The following is a 16,482-nucleotide window of genomic DNA, read 5'->3' on the forward strand; positions in this document are numbered from 1 at the left end:
ATTTTGACAAGTCACTGGTTTGGTCCCTCTTTTTTTTTGCCTAAAAAATGTCTTTTGTCTTAAAATTGTATTTAAATTCATTGAAGCATATAGGACAAAACTTTTGTTTCCTTACTGAGCTATAACAATAAGCACCAAAACAAATACTCAGACCTAGAGGGAATCCTGTAGTAGTGATCCAAAGGAAATTTAGTACACTTATTTTTCTTAAAGGATTCATTTTTGCTATGTTTGTGTTGTGGATAAATTTTGAGTAGAATTGAGTACTACAGTTAGTTTCTCTAAGTCTATTGATAGGCTAATCAATTCAATAAACATTTACTGAGAACCTGGTCTGAGCTAAACACAAAAAATGAAGAAGGCATATTTCCTTCCCTCAAGAAGCTTACTGTCTGGGAAAGGAGACATACTTGGTGAAATAAAGAATTTGTTTACAATTAGTTTGAGAAATTTCTTGTCTTTTGAAAATTCTACCTTTAGTTAGTAATAACCTGACTTTACGTTTGCTTTTAGGAAAAAAAAATAGAGGCAAACATTTCCTTAAAAACCACAAACTAATGGGCTTAAAAGGAAGATAATGCAATCCAAACTATATGCTTAATCAGAAAAAGACTTTCTACTGCTTAGATCCTGTTTTAAAAGTATTTTAGAAATAACTAAACACATGGCCTATGATAAGTATTTGCCTCTTTTTGGAAAATTAATTTCCCCTTTTGGGGTTTCTATAAAGTTAAATGTTTTTTGTTTTTGTTTTTTAAATCTTAAAGTAGCACACTCAAACATACAAGGGAAATATATTTTGTAGGAAAAAATTTTAGGAACAATACATTGGATCCTTTAAGAGTCACTTTTCTTAAGAGGTCTTTATTTTCAATGTCATCATCTAAATTATTAACTTTTCATATGAAATACATCATGCTAACAGCAGCCTAGAGAAGAATTTGAACAAAACCAAATTATCCATTTCTAAAATACTTGAAATACAAAGGGATGGTTATGTACTTCTAAGAAAAATATTCAGATGTTTTTAAGTAATCATCTCTCCATAATATTTTAGATTTAATTTTATGAATTTAGCAACAAAGAACATGGTTTAATACAAAATGAGAAAAATTGCTTTAAAAGTGAAGAAATCATCTAAATATTATTAGATTTTTATTAAATAGCAACAGAAAACTGTATGCTGAACTACTGTCAGATATATGCATATCTTCTTTTTATCCAATAAAAAAACACTAAATTCCTCCATTTCAAATACTGAGGATACCAGCAAAGTGTTCACACATCTGGACGTCTTTCTGCACTTACCTAAACTGACCTTCCTGCTATGTACTTTCCATCTCAGTACCTTGAGCTATGCACATTTGCGAAAACCACTTGACCAGTTTATATTCTCCTTCATCATGCTACATTGAACCATCTTGAGAACTTTCAAATTACTGACAGACACTGAGCATTCATAGGCACCAAGTTCTGTATCCCTGCTCAGCAAAATAAAAAAAGGGAAAACACCTAGAATCAAATAGTAATAAAGTCCCTCTCACCCTGATAAACATCATTTAAAAAGTCAGTCTCATCCTGACACCAGTTATATAAAACAAGTATGATCTTAGTGTTAACTCACAGGTTATTATATAAAAATTTCTATAGTTATGTATAACAGGCTTAATATATAAATATGCATAAATATATTTGAATATAGCATGCATATGCAAGCCAGCTATTTATTATACTTGAATGTACATATTATACATATGTATTTTTTTACATGTAAACATTTATTCCTGAAATTTAAAGGGAAAATACTTAAACTATTTTCATAACACAAGTTCTAACTGAAATGAAATGTCCTTTAAAAAGTGTAATTAATGGATGCTATGTCAAACAGTGAACCAAAGGGTCAAACCTTATAATTCACAGTTTGAGAGGTCATAGCTTAAATTATAACTTTAAAAAACTGATTATCTGTGAGTAATTTGACAAATCCATCTAATATACTCTGAATGCATATAAAGTCTTTTTGAGAGTAAAATGAATGTATGTCCAAGTGGACAGCTGATGGAAGAAATGGCCTTTTTACTGAACAAGGCTGAAGTCCAGCATAATGACTTGGAATGCCTTTGAATGAGCATGCAAGGCTGGAAGGCCAAACAATACAGACATCCAACGGGAGCATAATGAACAATCTAATCGGAAGACAAAAATATTCCACACACATGTCCAAAGAGAAGAAGGAAAAAATATACATTTCCATCACCTGCTCTTTCATCACTGCTACTACTACCCAATTCACAGATAAACTCAAATTCTGGACCATTAATAAACAATCTTCAAAGAAATAATTTTTGTTTTTTAAAAATACTAGAAATTCCCATGACTTTTCAATCTGAGATTGAAAATACTTATGGAAGTCACCTATATCATATATAGTAAGCCAGATTTATAAAATTGTTTTCTTTATGACTTACCTTGAAAGCAAATATTGCTTCACCTATCTTCATCCCAAGGCCACCCACCCCTCAAGACACAATCTGAAATAATTTTGCCAGCCTGCATTTTTTAAATCTAGAAGTAAACCTCTATTAAGGAGGTAGTCCATTGAAGATAATTCCTCCAATATAGACCAAACTTCTTAACTCATGCCAGAATTAAGAAGTCCAGAAAAATGTCATTTAGTTATATGTCTATGTTATAATATTTACTTATATGTGTATTTTATTTTCTTCTTAGTCCTTCTTTCTTATCAGTTCCCCAAAGGGGAAAGACTATGTCTCATTTTTTCAACAGTTATATCTTAACCCCTAGGAAGTTCCTGGCACAGAGCAGATATTCAATAAATATTTGCTGGAGGATGGAAAGAAGGAAGAGAAGGAAGGCAGGAGGTCTATAGTTAGTTAATCTCTTCTAGCATTATTTATGTGATTGTAGGAAGAAAAATTTGGAAAAAAGTGTACACTTTAGTCAGTTTACCTACCCAGCAATTCACTGACCCATGCATCTATTCTAGAAACTAAAAAGATTTAAAACAGCTTCCAAAAGTGCATATTACAAGATAAAATAAATTAAAATGGATGAAAAATAAAAAGGATGGAAATTAGAGTGGGAAATAAGATGTTTATGTATGTATACATGTAAAGACAATTAAATCATAGGAAAGGAAGGGAATTTGCTTTCTTAATGTCTTCAGTTTAAATCTTATTATAACCACTTATTATAATGTTCTTATTACAACAAAACACTAAGAGATATTTACTAGTTCCTCACGTGGCCATGTACTACAGCAAACATTACATAACCAGGTTTCTTATATCATAAGCCATAGAGTCTATTGTCAATTATAATAAAGTGTAATGAGTAAGTTATAACAGTAAAAACATAGATTTTTGTGAGAGAGCAAAGAATTCTTCTCTGAACCAGAAAAAATGCTTGCTTGGTAATTGCTTTACTTCGATGCTACTATGTCCTGTTACATGTATCAGAAAGGAGACTTTTGTAAACACTGTTGGCTCTTGATGCACAGGGAAATACATGCACTCAAATGTTACTAGTACAAAGGAGATCCGAACATGTAAATTATTATATCATAAGAAAACATATTTGAAAAACAGTCTGTTTCTTATAAGTGAAAGCCAAACTCTGATTCCACTTAGCCTGGTAATGTTTCTGTCATTCCCTTGGACCAGCCCACACATACTGGGCTCTTGATAGGTCCTGGGCTCGACCATCTGGCCCTCTATTTACTTAATTCTTTTTTAACACTGACAAGTGTATTAGTAACACTTCCTTGATCACTGGTAAATATAGAACCACCACACAACTAAGATTTTCCCTAATTCTGAAAGTCACTAATTAGTTGTGGGTAGGGGTTGGGGAGTATTACAAAGATATGTTGAGCAGTACTACAATAAGTAATCTAATTCCCAAGAAGAAAGCATGTTAATCTGCTTCCCACTTCATTAGAGGAATAAAAAAACATCTTGTCATCACTAAAGGATACAAAAAGAGACCTGGATATTTGGGGGAGTGGTAGATAGGGAGGAAGAATGAATGCAGCATTTAGTCAAGAAACACAAGTCCCCTACACATCTTGGACAATGGTCATGGTTTTTCTTGGTATCTTTTGATTGCTCTATTTATCAGTGTGTTTCATGAGCATACTTTATTCAATTAACATAAACACAAGCTTCCAGAGGAAACAAATATGGTAAATGAATCCTATTTAATAGAACTGATCATTCTACTGGTACTTAAGTTATGCATTAAGCAACTTTGGAAGCTACATTAATATTTCCAAACCAGTAAAGTCTCGATTACTTGACCTTGCAGAATAAAATACTGTAGGTTTAAAGGAGAGAATACAGTTTCCAAAGGTGCTAATAAGTCATTTAGGGAGAAGATATGGTCTAATTATAAGTACTAAAACTGGAAATTTATGTATTTTAAGTCCATTAGAAAACATATTTATTTTTAGGTTTTTTTTTTTTTTTTCTGTTGAATGAGAGATAGTCTAACACTGTTTAATTTCCTATAAGGTTTAGATTCTTCAAAGAACATCAGCTGATTGTTGTCTGTGTTAACTCAAGCATCAAGTTTAAAATATCATAACTCAACTCCCTGAAGCTAAAGATTTTAACTGTGTAAGGATGAATCAGTTGTCCTCATTTCTGGGATCAAACAACATAACACCAAGCAAAAGCCTTTAAGAGACTATTTTGGGTTTCAGTCTATCTCCTTTGTTCGTTTTGGGGAAAGGATGATGTTCTCTTTGTATTTACCCCAAATAACTATAATCTCAACTAAAAACTTATAAAACTGTGTATTGTGAGGTAGGTGTAAGTATTTCCAAATCTTATAACTAATGAATAAAATTTAATTGGCTCATATGCAGAAGTAAATTGATGAGAGGCTGAAGAATAGAATAAACAAGGGGGGGAAAAGCACATTGTTTGCTATGTAATTTAAGAACTGTCAGAGAACTGGGGCATGTCTTATTTACTGGTATATGAAAAAAGAAGAATGAATGCTTTTGCATACAAATAAATGCAGGTATAGAAACATAACAGAAGCTTTGTGTTACAATGGAACTTAAACTCCTCTGGGCAGTGATCAGCTAAGAAGGAACAGAGACAGTTACAACGCAGTGATAACTAGCTGACAGATTTATTATTCATGGCAGGTATGTAAGCAGTCAGGGCAGAGATGTTGGTGGCCTCTCCTCATCAAGTAGCTTTGCCAGTACAGACTGGATGCCTGGAACCAGGCAAGACACAGAAACAATAAAACCTAGAGCCAGCTAAGGGAAGATTCAGCACAATCCATCTCCAATTTTAAACAGTACTAGAAATCTCCATTGAAGAATGTTTTTCCCTTGGGATTGGCATATATTGTATTTACAGGACATTGACCAACACTCCTCTCTATTTATCTTACTGTGCTTAGCAACATACCTGAAACACCTACCCAGAAGTTCCCAGTATATTACAGAAAAAAGTGATTTTAACATTAGTTGGCAAAAATTTCTGTTGATAGGTACGTCATTACATGAACAGATGGTCAAAGTGAGTCCATTTCACTGACAGTATATTACATGGGTCTTTTTATCTCTGAACAACCAAACCAAGCAAAAGCACAGCACAGAAGAGGTCATTGTGCATTCCCTCATTTGGTTGGCAGCTTTATCTTTGAAACATGAAAATAAAACTAACATGGACTATAATCCTCCATAGTACCATTTCTGCATAACATATACTAGAATATGTAAGTGTTCATATTTAAAAATCATCCTGATATTTGTGAAAATGGAAAAATACAAGGGATATTTTTTATCTTTCAACTCCATGATCTTCAGTAAAAGGAGAAAAAATAAAGGTCATATTTCCTATTCTTCAGTTTTTTATCTAACCAACTGTTTATAAGAAGAAAGCAAGTTACAATTCTTTATTGGTATTCAGGTCTTTTAATGAAAGCTCAGGAAAAATATATTTAAAAAAAACAAATCTCCATAAAAAATCTATTTTCCTTAGATTATTTTTACTTAATAATTTTAAAATATAACAGCTGAAATATTCATAACCAAATGAATTAATAGTGTAGCAGATATCCAATCACCAATTACTACATTTTACACCATGAGATCTCTTGAAATACACACACACACACATACACACGCACACACAGACACACACTATTTGGATTCTTAGTATGATAGCTTCATCAATATAACCAACCCAAAATATAGTTTACCTTGATTTTGTAAAATAAAAATAAATAATATTATGAAGCAAAAGAAAAACTAAAAATGTATGTATATCTATAACAGCTAGCAGTCAAAACAACAGCTGAAAATCACACTGCTAAAACGCATCTACACATGTGGCTGTGAAAACTTAAGTGCAAGGAAAATTCTGGTTACCTACCTTCAAAAGGAGCTGATGAAGTATAAGATTTAAGAGTACATCTTTAGTACTTCTGTACCTTAAAATATTGCCGAGTATTAATTTTTCATCAAGTTGTCATTTTCTCTGACATTTGGTTTTATTAATCAAGGCATTTATCATTAATTTGTAGAAAATATCGTAATTAAGCCAAATAAAATAAAATCCTTAAAAGGTTAAAATTAGAAAGCAGGTGAATGAGAACTTTGACATTACCCTGTTGACATACAGGAGTTTTTTGAAAGTATGGGAATCAAGTTTTTGCAGTGAGTTTGGTGCCTCAATCTTAGGGCTGGCTGGTTTTTTAAAATGTTATAAAGATTTGATTTAAAGCTCTCTGACAGTTTTGACATTCAGGTGAAAGTACTGCTGCTGCATTTGGAACAATTTGCATATCCCACTGCTAAACGGAATGTTTGAGGTGTGCACTGGTGTAAAGAAATTAAAAACAAGCTATCACACATGCTTAAGTGTATGTATTCACAAAACTGATGGTTGGATCACACCACCCCATCTCCCTCCAATGTAATCTGTGATTTACTCTTCTATAATAAATTACCCTACCATGTTATTCTCGCTGGAAGATCTAACCATGCATGTAAGAAGCAAAGTAATTACAGTCCCCTCTTGTTTCAGAAACCTTCTTCAATCCCTATGGGCTCTTTATACACAATGCAGCAACACAAGTCTATCGTAAACTTCTTGCCTGAAATTCTGGATTTCTGACTATGAGTCGCCACTAAATCTTGTCTGCACAGTTTCATTGTCCCCCAAAAATGCATTTTTATTTCTAATAGTTAGTTGTAAAGCTCTTGCTGAAGAGGAATTGGTACTGACTTTTTGACTTTGAGCCAATGTGTCTATTTAAGAAAAGGGCAAGGTATAAAATCAGAAGAGTTCCAAACTGATTTAAAAAACAGGGGAGGGGCCATAATACATTCCCAAATAGAAGAATCAAGGGGTATATAGCAACACCCAATTAGGGTGACATCTTCTGAGATGACACAAGGTTTCTTCTTTTTTTGACCTATAATTTCAGATTGTTTTAGGTAGACATAGAAAATTTTATTTAACGTGCTAAAGGGCAATAAAGAAAAGACCTGAGGCAGTAAACCCAAGGCCTTTAAAATTATGAAACTTTCCAGGAAGATAAAAACCTATTGAAGAAAATATCATTGGATATTACCTTTAGTCTTCAGAGTCTCAAAGGGCAATTCTTAACACTTCTTTTTGTGTGACTGTAAAAGATAAATACTTAAACTTAGTAATCTGCCAAGGAAACAATTTACATTTCCATAATATCTTTATGACTAGTCATGAGAAGTAGGTAGTTGAGTTTGTGTTTGCCAACTAATATCTATAGTTTTTTGTTTGTTTTGTTTTGTTTTGTTTCGGCCGCGCCATGCAGCACATAGGATCTTAGTTCCCTGACCAGGGATCGAACCCAAGCCCCCTGCACTGGAAGTGTGGAGTCTTAACCACTGGACCGCCAGGGAAGCTCCAATATCTATAGTTTTAAAAAGAAAAATAAGGGCTAACACATTAATTTGTCTATGTGCAGAACAAGTACTCAGTAAAATATGGCATGAATTTACAATTTAAACCACTGTGTGTACAGGGTTTAGATGGAGAACAGAATATTTATTATAGTATTATTAGAAGCTTTATTAATTTACACAAACAGATGTTTTTACATTTATATTTTTTAAATTAAAAAAACTGATCTAAAAAAACCCACTAATCTCCAATAGTCTTTATTACATTTATTTGTTTATTCTTAATTACCAGAGATTTTGCAAAGATCTACTACCCATAATACACTGGTAAGCACTGGTAAGTTAGGAAGTATACAAAGATAAAATACAAGCCCTGTCCTCAAAATATGAGTGAGGTTGGAGAGATTTTCATAAAAAAGATAATCTAAAGAGAATAAAAAGTAAATGGGTGGAAAGAAACAGGGAGTAGAGGGTAACATGCTCAACAGAGCTTGAACTGGTCTTTAGTACCTAATGCACTGATATTAGAACATGGCTTTATGTTCCCTGTCTCAGCAAGCAAGGCTAATAGGAGGGTCCTACTCAGATTTGGAGGCAGGGATGTCAAACAAATGGATCAGTCACTTTTTTTTTTTTTTTTAATTTTTTTTAATTTTTACAAGAGATAAATAGACTGACACCAAGCATTGTACATGGATGACCACAACAAAAGCAACAATGATTGCAATTACCAAACATGAAACACACTCATACTATGTCATAATATTGACATTCAGGATCAGTCACTTTTAAACTATCTTCTGACCAAATGCTTTTGATAGTACAGAATGAAAACTAGGACTGGGAGCAGTAAAGCAGGCAGGATGCTGAGGTGACTTTAAAGCCAATTTGGTGAGTTAAAATATAAAAAGATTTAACTAGAAACAACTCTCCTATTAAAAATTGAGTTTGATATTGTATGTCCTCGGAAAGTGATCTCTCTAAATTTGCTATGAAATCTCATTGAGGACCTTGATGTCATATTTGCTAATAATCTCCAGAGATTCAGCCATTCATATTCTCAAAAGCAGTTTTACTAATGGAAATGCGTACATAAACATAAGCCAATCCTGTAAACGAGTAAATCTACAGTAAAAGTTCTATTAAAATGAAGACGGTCTAAGGGTTTTAACTGACTAGATCTTTAAGATGCAGAAACAAAGGGAAAACAAAGACTCAATCAACAAACCATACCAGCGATCCTGAGCTTATGCTGTACTAATAAATAAATGGGATCCAGAAAAGGAAGGTGATAGTTCTGCTATAGTCAGGGTACCTGAGTAATACCACACTTACTCTGCAACACCAACTTTAGAAGAGGCTCTGAAAATTAGAATCTGCTAGGAGGAGTGAGATAATAACCATTAATCATGGATAAACAGAGGATAACTCAGAATGGAAAAGAAAAAAAAAATGTTCAGGTTGTAGGGATGAGGTGGGGAAGGATACTTTGAAGGAAATTAATTTGGCCATTACATGATATTTTATAAAAGTAATTTTTATTATTTATTGTCTGTCTTCCCTCCTAGAATGGAAGGGCCATGAGATCAGGCCCTGTCTCTTTCACTGTATCCCCCATTTATATGACTAGTGTCTGCTACATAGTAGGAGATCAATGAATATTTATTGAAGGAAAGAATCAACAGCCTGACCAACCTATGAAAAGGCACTAAGTCTACATCTATTTACAGATGAAACAATTTAAGCTTAAAGAAGTTAAATGTTATATATTAAACTTTGACCTTTTGCAACTGCAAACTTCTACAACCCATTTTTCATAGTCTTTCACTCAATATTCATTCTAGCAGGGGAAACAAACAATAAGCAAATAAATCATTAAACCAATAATGTCCTATAATTAATACTATGAGGACAAACAAAGCAAGGTAATAGCATTGAGAGTTACATGGGCTGATGTTTTAGATAGGTCTGGACAGAAAATCTTCTCAGAGAAGGCGACAATAAGAAAATTCCTGAGTGAAGTAAGGAAAAGAGTCAAAAAAAAATATCTGGGGCTATATGGGCTGTTATAAGGATTAAAGGAGATACACACTACCTTTCTTAGTATCGTGGCTTGCAAACAGTACTCTAAATAACTATTATTTTATTACGTTGCTATTATTTTTATAAATGGTGAATTCCCCCACTAGATTATAAATTTGTCAGACATCCATTTTTCTTTCCCTACAGCTCCTTAAATAGTGCCTAGAAAGAATTCAATAAACATTTATAGAATTGAAAATATGAAGACACAATTATCAGTTCAGTAATTAGAAAAACAGACCATATGAATATGAGACATTTACCGTATTTCATATGCCTAAATCAATCTAATTCTGTTAAATCAATGTCACTTAATAATTAATCATTTATGGATTAAAAAGAAAGGAAAAAGGGAAAATATATAAAATGGTTAGAGCCAATAAGTCATAGATAAAAAAAGAGTAAGAAATAATCAGAAAAAAATGAAGGTATTGATACTAGCCCACTATCTTGACCATTCACACGCTCTTTGTCTGCCTCCATCAGATTAATACATGTTTCTAGCGCAAGAACCCTACAGCACAGGCAGCTGATTCATTTATGTGTTCCTAATACAAGCACAGGGCCTGGTGTATAGTGAACAGTCAATAAATCTTTGTTGAACTGAATTGAACTAAAATTATTTTTAGTAGTTCTGATGCTTTAAAGCTAGTTTAATTTTTTTAAGTGATAAAATAGAATAGGAGATTACAATAAAAAAATAACAAGTATTAGGTATTGGCTCTGCAGCAAAGAAGTAGAAAACAAGGTTAGCTTTTACCAAAGACTGAAATATAAGTGACAGTGTGATAACTGTCATTGGAAGAGACAGATCTGTAGAACAAACCATAGGGACTTCAGTATGGGGTAAATATTACAGGTTGCATTTCCAGAGTGTTGAGATAGTTGACTCATTAAATGACCAAAAAAAAAAAATTGTTCCCTCCCTTTGCCATGCACCAAAACAAAAATCAGATTGATATATCTGAATACCGTAATTAAAATAATCAAAGAGCTTTAAGAAAACTTATGTATATAATTTTCTGAACTCCAAGGTAAGAAGGCCTTTTGAAGCACATAAGTAATAGTATATAACATAAGCACAAAGATTTATGAATTTGATTACTTAAAATTAAAACTTTTATAAATCCAAAAGTATCTTGAACAAAATTAAGATGTCTACAACAAATAAAGACAAATATTTTTAACTTATATGATATTCATAGCGTTAATAGTCTTTATCTAGAAAGAAAGAAAGAAAGAAAATATCTCAGTTTTTCAAATGAACAAGTAATTCACAACAGAAGAAACTTAAGATATATATGAAACAATATTAATCTGTAATTGCAATGAAAGAAATGCAAATTAAAATAACCTAAATACTCCATAATAGTGAACTGTTTAAATAAATTTTATGTGATATAATGATAAGCTTCCATTAAATAAGGCAAGTAAAAATTTATAATACACCATTAAGCTCAAAATTCAGGTTGTAAAATGGTAATGATATTAAGATAGCAATTTTTAATAATTTGTGTATACATAATATACATAAACTATGCAAATTTTTGGTCATATGCATATATAAATGTTGATCTATATGTATGTGTGAGTACATATGTATTAGAAAAAAATATATGTATTATTAAAAAGCATGTAAGCACCTATATACTAAATTATTCCCAGTACTTATCTCAGATATTAAGATATAATAGATATTTTTCTTTTTACAATTTCCTTCCAAATATACTACAATACATACAAATTACTTTTCATAAAGACAAAAAAGCACTAAAACAAGACACTTAGTCTACGGTGCAGAAAAAAAATTAGATGATATATCATTAGATTTCCTGAATGTTAAGAAAGCCATTCGAAAATGTCTATCTGTCCTATTTTTGGTGAAGGCCACCTCCATTAACTGCATAGATTTTTAAAAAAGAGGTAAAGAAGGGAAGAAGATGGAGTGAGGGAGGGAAGAAATAGAACAACAAAGCAAAAAAAAGAAAGTAAAAGGAAAGAAAAATAAGATTTGTTAAAAAATAAAATAAAACAGCAATCACACATAATGGTACCTATTAGATTCCTAGAAGCCAAATTTTAATTGTCCACATATTTGATCAAATTTTCAAAGAAAGGCACAGCCTGGAATGTAGAAAATTTAAGAAGTTTGAGGTTATATTTATACAGTAAGCATACTATTATAAGAGAAAACAGATAAAACATGTATCAATTTCAGCAATAGGACCACTACAGAGAGACAAACAAAATTTGCCATGAGAACAAATGAAGCATCAGTTTTAGAGGTAGGAGGAGTATAATTTCAAATAAGTAAAAATTCAAACTAAGCAAATGACAGGCTGGGACAAAATGAATAGAAACTGTTAAAGACTATTTGTTATCAATAATTACAGAACATGTCTTCATCATTAAATAAAGATTTAAATACAAACTGTGGTTGTATCTGATCAAAGATGTCAAATGAAAACCAATTCACAATCCTTAAAGAACATCAGAAAGAAAGAACCTGTACATACATGGTCAAGAGGATAAGACATATTCTAAGACTAGAAAAGACTAATTTAGTTCTAGTTCATCCATGATGGTGCTTCTGAAGGTGGAGGTATTCATTCTGGCTTTGGGTATTATCAAAGTTTTTGAAACACCAGAGAAATCTGATAAGTTCTACGGTAGACTTCTCCAAGAATCCATAAAAGTGACCTGGCTAAACCCTACACTAAAGCCATCTAAAATCAAATCAAATTCCATTGAGCCAGAGCTCTAGGGCAACAGAAGACCATTCACTTGACTCAATTATTCTTTCTGTTAGGTATTTCAGTTTCCCTTCCAAATAGAGGGGAAAAGTTCAGAAAGATTATGTACTAAATACTGCTTTTAACCCTAAAATCCAATCAATTCCTTTTTTTTTTCTCACTTGTCTCTTTAACAGTAACCCAAGCCATTTCCTTTATAATGTGCAGCTTTACTCAGTTTATTTTTATTTCCCAATAGCAGAATGCCTTAAATAAAATCTTAAAAACCAACACACCAACAAATAAATAAATTAAAACACCATGACTATAAAAAGTACATAGTCTAACCTGCTTAATTATTAACAGGTAAACAGAATGCATTTCCGAATTATTTACTTAATCTCCTTCAATTAAAAACTTTAAATAAAGTTTTTGAGCTTGGAATGTGTACCCTTTCTAAGGATCCATAAAACAATTATTTAAAAATATCCTATTAAGACATTTTAATAAAAGCAACTAAAAACACCAAAGTAAATGTGAATTTAAACATTTGCATAAGTGCATAAGAAATACAACACATTTTTAAGATTTCAGAGTTCAATAAAATTCCCTTTCTTCCAACTTCCCCTTGTCCTCTTTCAGATACTTTATTCCACAGTGCCTTTGGACAGAATAAGTAGAAATATTCTGTACTAAATTATATTAATGAGATTGATACAATAATGGTTTTGAAGCAAGCATTTATATAATGCTTTTACTCCTAAGCATATCATAAGAAACATACAATTATGAAACTATTGCAAATGTTAATAATTCTGAAACTAGGACAAGAAAGAATGAACAATAGACAATAATCACCATTTTCTCTGGACAAAATACCAACTCAGCTAATATACTGAAGAATGATTGCTGCTTGACATAAGTAAGCATTGATTACCTGGAATTCTGGCTAATTAAATTTTCTGGCTAGCTAAGTGTTCACCAGGGAGAATAAAATTTTCATTTTGATCCTTTTAACTAAAAACCTAAAATATACTATTCGATTTTTCTGCCTTGGTATATAGGGTATTATACTTTTATCTTCACTGAAGACAAAAAATTTATATTGCTTCAGAGGATGGTTCTTACTCTTTTGGGGGATCATAATTCTCTCTGAGAAGATGATAAAAACCAAGAATCTCTTTCTCTAGGAAAGTGTACATGTTCACAAAATTTTGAATAAAATTTCCAGGAGTCCATGAACCCATGTAAAGACCACTTGTCTTCTAATTTTACAGAATTCTAAGTAGGTAGACATAGGAGACTGTACTGACTACACAGTGATCTCAAGACATAACAAGGATGTTTAAAGTTGCTTTTTGAAGACGCCCCTAATAAGGAACTATCACCTTATGATTTGTCTCTTTTTTTTCAAAAAGAGGGGTATAAAAACAATTCTGTTTAATTTAACCTTAATCTAAATGTTAAATAATGTCTCCTTTTAGGACAATTGTACTACCATTGCTTTGAGTTTTAAAACAAAATAGTGCTGTTTTCAAATCATTCCACATTCTAGAAGTGGCAACAATTTTCTTATACATTTGTAACTCTTAGAGAAGGCAGGGTCAGAGAGAGAGCTACTTAATTTTTACCTTTACTTCTAAAGATTATCAGAAAATAGCAAATACATAAGCATTTCCTGTACTCAGGTTTTGTTCTAAGTACTTTTATGTATATTTACTTAATGTAAAATTAAAAAACAAAAAAACTCTAAGAGGTAGTTACCTCAAAATCAGATATCATTATCCCTATTTTATTGATGTGTAAACTGAAGCACAAAGGGATTAGGAACTTTGCCAAAGATCACCTCTCTACTGAGTGGCAAAACCAGGATTCACACCCATTCAATCTTCCTGCAGAGTCTATACTCCTACAAACCATACTACATTTCCAGTTTCAATCCTTCATGAGGTGATGGGTTTTCTTGCGTGGTTTTATATTTAACACAAGTCCACCTCTTCACTACCATACAAGCAATATTCATAGTGTTGTGCTCAGACATAGCCATTTGGGGAGTTGTTCATAAGTTACTGACAAAACTAACACCACCTTTGTGACAGTTATATACCCTTGTAAATTTCCCAGAGTCAACTACTCAGAGGAAAATCCTATGATAAAAGCTGACCCCTCATTTCCTTTTCAGAAATAGCTCTGATGAGATAAAAAATTGAATGATTATATATTATTGTGAGGGCCAACCAAGATAAGTGGGCCATATTATCATAACAGCTCCCAAAGGTAAGACTGTCTGTTATTCCTAATTTGTCTGAAGAAAGGAACAAACCAGATTATATGATTTTTACTTTCTAGTCTGAAATAGTTTCTATGAAATAGAAATATTAAAGTAAAATGTATATTTAGTGAGGGCAGGCAAGTTGCTTCAGTGGCTAAACCTGCCACAACATGAAAATTTTCTTGGCATATCTTTCTCACTGACAGATTGAGTGTTCACAGAGAGAGCAACCAATTTGTTGCTCAGGATTTGCTTTCAGTGTACCAACCTTTACATTTGGAGTAGTCCCATTGAGAGTAAAGTTTGATGAAAGAAAGAAAGAGAGAAAGAGAGGAAAGAAAGGAAGGAAGGAAGGAAGGAAGGAAGGAAGGAAGGAAGGAAGGAAGGAAGGAAGGAAGGAAGGAAGGAAGGAAGGAAGGAAGGAAGGAAGGAAGGAAGGAAGGAAGGAAGGAAGGAAGGAAGGAAGGAAGGAAGAAAGAAAGAAAGAAAGAAAGAAAGAAAGAAAGAAAGAAAAGAAAGAAAAGAAAGAAAGAAAGGAAGGAAGGAAAGGGAGAAAGGAAAGGGAGAAAGAAAAGAAGGAAGAAAGGAAGGGAAAGAGAGAGGAAGGAAGGAAGGGAGGGAGGGAGGAAGAGAAAGAAAGAAAGATGGGAAGGAAGGGAGGGAGAGAGGAAGGAAGGAAGGAAGGAAGGAAGGGAGGGAGGAAGAGAAAGAAAGAAAGACCGGAAGGAAGGGAGGGAGAGAGGGAGGGAGGGAGGGAGGAAGGAAGGAAATCCCATCCTTACAGTTTGTATAGGAAAGCTTTCCATTTTAAACTTGTTCCATTTTTATTGAATTACTCCCTACATGTAATACAATCAAGGAGGTACCAGTGAGAGACAAATATAAAAAGGCAAAATAAAGCAGAATGTTCAGAGTCCTGAAAAATTGTTAAAGATCACTTAGACAGGAAAGAAAGTACAGCAAAAGTCAAATACAAATACAGATGCAAGACTACAGAACAAAAAGGACCTTGGTAACTGAGACAGCTTTCCTTTATTAGACCCAGGGACTGTTATGAAGTAATTGATTGCAATGTAGCCAAACCAGGCTGAGAATGAGAACCTGGTTAAAATAGAAAGTATGCCTGGAATAAAACATCATCCTTGGCTCCTTCTGTCTTTAAATCATCCTACAAACCACAATAAAACAAATATTTGGAAATCATCAAGTTATTGTCTTATTCCCTATAATGATTCCCAACCACTTACAATATCAAATACTTTGTGCTTGGTTTTCAGAGTCCTCCATAATCTGGTTCCATTATGTATCCTCTCTTCAAATAATGCAGAAATTGTACCCTCCAATCCAATCAGGTAAGATTTCAAACCAATATACACTGATTCAGCAAACGTTTTTTTGAGCCTACAGTGTGTCTAGGAGTGTTCATGTAACTGAAATCTACACAGTCTTGGAGCCAAAGAACCAAG

At 32.7% G+C, this 16,482-nt stretch overlaps 1 protein-coding gene across 5 annotated transcripts in view; it reads right to left on the minus strand.

Annotated features, from left to right (window-relative positions):
- The window catches only part of ZBTB20 (zinc finger and BTB domain containing 20), a 795,186-nt gene that overhangs the window by 606,870 nt on the left and 171,834 nt on the right, over positions 1-16,482 (minus strand). For 3 of the 5 annotated variants that reach the window (XM_061193110.1, XM_061193108.1, XM_061193109.1), the window contains one exon: positions 7,621-7,672. The exons of the other annotated variants lie outside the window; for them this stretch is intronic. The gene's annotated coding sequence lies outside the window, so the exon portion shown is untranslated. The remainder of the gene's footprint in view (positions 1-7,620; positions 7,673-16,482) is intronic. 5 annotated transcript variants of the gene reach the window in all.

This window comes from Eubalaena glacialis, chromosome 6, assembly GCF_028564815.1.
Source record: "Eubalaena glacialis isolate mEubGla1 chromosome 6, mEubGla1.1.hap2.+ XY, whole genome shotgun sequence".
In the NCBI taxonomy this organism is placed as follows: domain Eukaryota; kingdom Metazoa; phylum Chordata; class Mammalia; order Artiodactyla; family Balaenidae; genus Eubalaena; species Eubalaena glacialis.